This window comes from Sinocyclocheilus grahami, unplaced genomic scaffold, assembly GCF_001515645.1.
Source record: "Sinocyclocheilus grahami isolate Dianchi unplaced genomic scaffold, SAMN03320097.WGS_v1.1 scaffold261.1, whole genome shotgun sequence".
NCBI lineage: Eukaryota > Metazoa > Chordata > Actinopteri > Cypriniformes > Cyprinidae > Sinocyclocheilus > Sinocyclocheilus grahami.
In genome coordinates, this window is record NW_015505440.1 from 46,860 (window position 1) to 51,747 (window position 4,888).

The 4,888-nt window shown below is 37.6% G+C and overlaps 1 protein-coding gene across 1 annotated transcript in view; it reads right to left on the minus strand.

The window, feature by feature from the left end:
• The window catches only part of LOC107599155 (tectonic-2-like), a 15,755-nt gene that overhangs the window by 6,777 nt on the left and 4,090 nt on the right, over positions 1–4,888 (minus strand). The window lies entirely within an intron of this gene.

Consider the following 4,888-nt stretch of genomic DNA (forward strand, 5'->3'; position numbering starts at 1 on the left):
AGAGGGAGTCAATGGGGCTGTAGTCATTTGGAGATAAATCTGGGTATCATCAGCATAGCTGTGATAGGCAAGTTGGTTCTTTCTCATTATTTGACTTAGTGGGAGCATATACAGGCTAAACAAGAGCGGTGCAAGAATTGAGCCTTGTGGGACTCCGCATGTCATGGACGTCCACTTAGACTTATGCTCTCCTATACTCACATAATAACCTCTCCCTTCTAAGTATGACCTGAACCATTTGATTACCATCCCAGAAAGCCCGACCCAGTTTTCCAGTCTCTCTAGTAGTATGTTATGATCGACAGTGTCAAACGCAGCACTGAGATCTAGTAGTACCAGCACTGATATTTTGCCAGATTCAGAATTTAAGCGAATATCATTTATTATCTTGATGAGCGCCATCTCTGTGCTGTGATTGCTCAATATGGTGTTATCAAGATTGCTCTTTTTCAGAAGGGGTTTAACAACTGCAGTTTTCAGGGAGTTTGGAAAAATCCCAGAAAGAAGTGAGGTTGCTCAATATGGTGTTATCAAGATTGCTCTTTTTCAGAAGGGGTTTAACAACTGCAGTTTTCAGGGAGTTTGGAAAAGTCCCAGAAAGAAGTGAGGCGTTCACCACTTCTAAGAGATCTGCTTCCAAACAGTTAAGCACCTTTTGAAAAAAATATGTGGGAAGTGTGTCAAGATAGCAGGTTGACGATTTAAGGTGCTGTACTATTTCTTCCAAATTTTTGCTATCAATTTCTTCAAAAGCAGACATAGTATCTTCTTTTTGATATTGTGGTCGAACTGTCTAACCTCTGCATAACTTGGGGATGTGCTAACCTGATATTATTGATCTTCTCAGAAAAGAAAGAAGCAAACTCGTTGCATTTGCTGTTGGAGAGCATTTCACTGGCAATCTGACTTGGGAGGGTTTGTCAGTCTCTCAACAGTAGCAAAAAGAGTGCGAGTGTTGTTTAAGTTACTGTTTATAAGGTTTGAGAAGAATGAATGTCTAGCTTTGCCTAGTTCCACATTGAAAGCACAAAGGCTGTCTTTATATATGCTATAGTGGATTTCAAGTTTCGTCTTCCGCCACATCCGCTCAGCTTTTCTGCATCGTCTTTTCATACTCTGAACTGCTGTTGATTTTCTCCAAGCTGATTTCTGTTTGCCAGTCTTCTTGCTGACTTTCAAAGGAGCAATATCATCAATAACATTCTTAACTTTTGAGTTAAAGGAATCAAGGAGATGTAATGTAAATGTAATGAAACATCCCATTGAAATGAATTATAGATTTCCATGAACAGCATGATTTTTTAGTCAAATGTGCACATAAAATGGAAAAATGTTTTTGGATATTATTCTAATGAGGGCTGGAATGAATTGTAACACTGCAAGCAATTTTTAAAATAAAATTATTAAACTATGCAGTAAAAGAATCGGAACACAGTTCATGCACGGAGCTCACTTCTAACGAGATGATCTGAATCAGGTTTGTTAACAAAGAGACGTGGAAAACATGCATTGAGAACCACTGTTCTAGAACAACTCTTACAAATATAACACGACGTAGCTGGGCGCCGCAGACAGATGCCGAATGGCGCCGCCGGTGTGCCTACACTCATAGAAAATAATGTGTTCGAATTTTAAAGACGTGGCGCGACTCTGCGCTTCTCATCCGGTGTGCGACCGCCTAAAACGCTGTTTTTTTCACCTCCGTGCCCGAACGTCTTTGTTTTTGTTGAAAGACAGAGCAAGAGGCGTGGCAATACTGAAACACCGTCTAAGCTGTTCGCCAATCACAACGCACTGGGACAGCTAACCAATCACAACACATTTAGTTTTTCGGAAGGCGGACCTTCATCAAAGCCGGAACTAATCGAGCCGTTTGTGCCAGGCTGGGGAGAAAGGTATTTTAATAATGTAAATTATGTGAAAAATAATGCGTTTTTCGAACCACCAAGCATGAGAGCATGTTCTAGTACACCCCCAAAACAAAATCAAGACTTTGTAAAGGAGCATAATAGGACCCCTTTAAAGTGTGACAAACATGCAAAAAAATAAGAAATCAGGAAGGGGGCCAACACTTTTTCACACCACTGTATATGCTACACACACGCACAAGTTTTTTTTTCTTACCATCCTTTGGGGGTTTCTTGCTTTTAGACTAGTCGGATACAAAACTTTCGTTTAAACAACAGTCAAATTAGTCGTCGCGCACATCCCTACTTACAACGCCTATTTTTACGATGCATAACCTCATCTGCATAGTGCATATCATTTCCATGCATATTCCCATCCACGTGACACCATGTTAAGAATAAATATATCAAAATATCCATAAAAACAAAACTGTTTAAAATGGTTATCAGATAAATATTTTAGAATAGAGTTGATCTCATTGTTTCACACTGGCCAAATAGTATTTCAGTTGTTTTAAACAATTCAAATTATGCAGTTTTGCTGATAAGGTGAACATCTTTTAGCTATTTTTAGTGAAAACCGATAGGCCAGTGTAAATACAATTGTCTGACTCAGCGCGTCACTGACATTTTAAAAAAAGAAACGTGTAAATCTTACCATTTTCCTTAAGTTGTATTCTTCAAATACAGTGGTATTTTTCATAATGTTGTGGAGATGCCTACACACGACATCAACCACCGTGCAGCTGCAGTTGTACAGTAAGCTATTATCATTGGACATATTCAAACCGGACAATGGACTGTTCGACCACCGAATCCAACAGTGTCCACGCACCATAAGTGTGCATTATTGATCATCGTTCTCGCTAAATATTTAGATTTTCTCATAACATGAGATCTGCAGTTTAGTTTAAAGATGAAAATAGGCCAGTGTAAATACAATTGTCTGACTCAGCGCGTCACTGACATTTTAAAAAAAGAAACGTGTAAATCTTACCATTTTCCTTAAGTTGTATTCTTCAAATACAGTGGTATTTTTCATAATGTTGTGGAGATGCCTACACACGACATCAACCACCGTGCAGCTGCAGTTGTACAGTAAGCTATTATCATTGGACATATTCAAACCGGACAATGGACTGTTCGACCACCGAATCCAACAGTGTCCACGCACCATAAGTGTGCATTATTGATCATTGTTCTCGCTAAATATTTATATTTTCTCATAACATGAGATCTGCAGTTTAGTTTAAAGATGAATTATTGTGCACCTATTGCACTCCTTGCTGTCATTAGAACATAGCCACAGGAAAAGTGATCAAGCGCATCCACTATAAATGTGTCTAAATTCATAGATTTTTTGTTTAACTTCTGCGTAATGACTTTAGGTCATTTCAGTGCTTATCTCCATTAATGAGAGTAAATGTGTATATCAAAATGAGAACAGAGTTTAAATTCTTTGTTCACTTCATTACTTTTCTATGGGGGTAGAATTGTTGCTTTATTCCAAATAAATAGATTATGATCCACAAATAAATGTAAAGAGATTAACAAAAATTAAACATATTGACGAATAAATAGAATGAGATCCACAAGTAAATCTTAGCGTTTCACAAACATGAAATAAATTCACAAATAAATAAAATGCAATTTGCAAATAAAAAACATTCACAAATATCTTTTTAAGTCACAAACACAACTTTGCCTGGCATTCATTTGTGAATCACACGCTGTGCATTTGTGGATTTTGAAACATTTCTAGCGTCGAGACACACACCAATCCACAAATACGTGGACTCCACCCACCGTCTACTCAAGCCAATCAGATAACAGCCACTCTTCGCTGACCAATCGTAGCACGTTCTCGCTATAGCCAATCACGATTTGCTTTACAATCAGGGCGGGACAGATTCATTTTGCACCCCTGTAAGGAACTGCATTCTATGGACACTTCGTTCAAATTGAGCTTAAGTGCTGTTTGTAATGGTTAAAATGGTTGTGGTTAAAAAAACCTGTTTCCAAAAGATTGTTGGAGTGTAAGGCTTCTTTTCCTTCAGGATCAGCGCATGAGGATAAACTCAGGATTATACACAACTTGATCATTCACAGATCCCGAGCATGATCGCAATGAGTCCAACGCAAATAAAACTCATCATAATCAGTCTACACTGGACGAGGTGACATGGGACTTTTAAAGCACAATTGCGGTGACAAATATATGGCATAATAAAACGTATAATATCAAATAGCCTCAGCATCATTGCAGTGTGTACTGGGGATTTGTGAGTGGACCATGTAAATACAAACTGTGCATTTACTTTGGATGCTGTTAAGTAACTTTTACAATTAAAACTAGTAAGTCTGGTTTATATGAAATATTGTTTGCGTGATCAAGTGTTTTAACCAATATCTCATCTTACATGTATATGCATTTATATTCAACACACCTGCACCACATTTAAAAAAAAAACCCACATATATTGTTTCCTGCCCAAACAATGGCAACTTTGTAATACTTTTAATTAATGTTTGAAAATATTATTTATAATGCTTCATATATTGTTAGATCCACATTGCTGTTCATACATCATTTAAACGGCTTGACTGTTGTGTGACGGCAATTTAACCTATTACACAAACTCGTATGTTTATCATGAGGTTGAATCCAGCTATTTTATAGTAAGTTACTTATTGACGCCTTTCTTTCCATCTTGAATAACATGACGCTTCCATAACGTGTTTGTATCCAGCATTGCTCCCATAGCCGTGATTTAAAGCGCTGTTTCTCTGGCATTTTCAAAGGCACGTTAATTATAATCCTGTGGCTTGGATTGGCAAAATCCAGTTTTAAACATCTTTTACTATACCAATTTTTATGGCCCTTATATTTCTTATTTGAGCCAAAGGAGATGAATGAAGTTATTTCAGGACGAGACCACCCTGATTGTAAAGCAAAACGTGATTGGCTATAGCGAGAACAA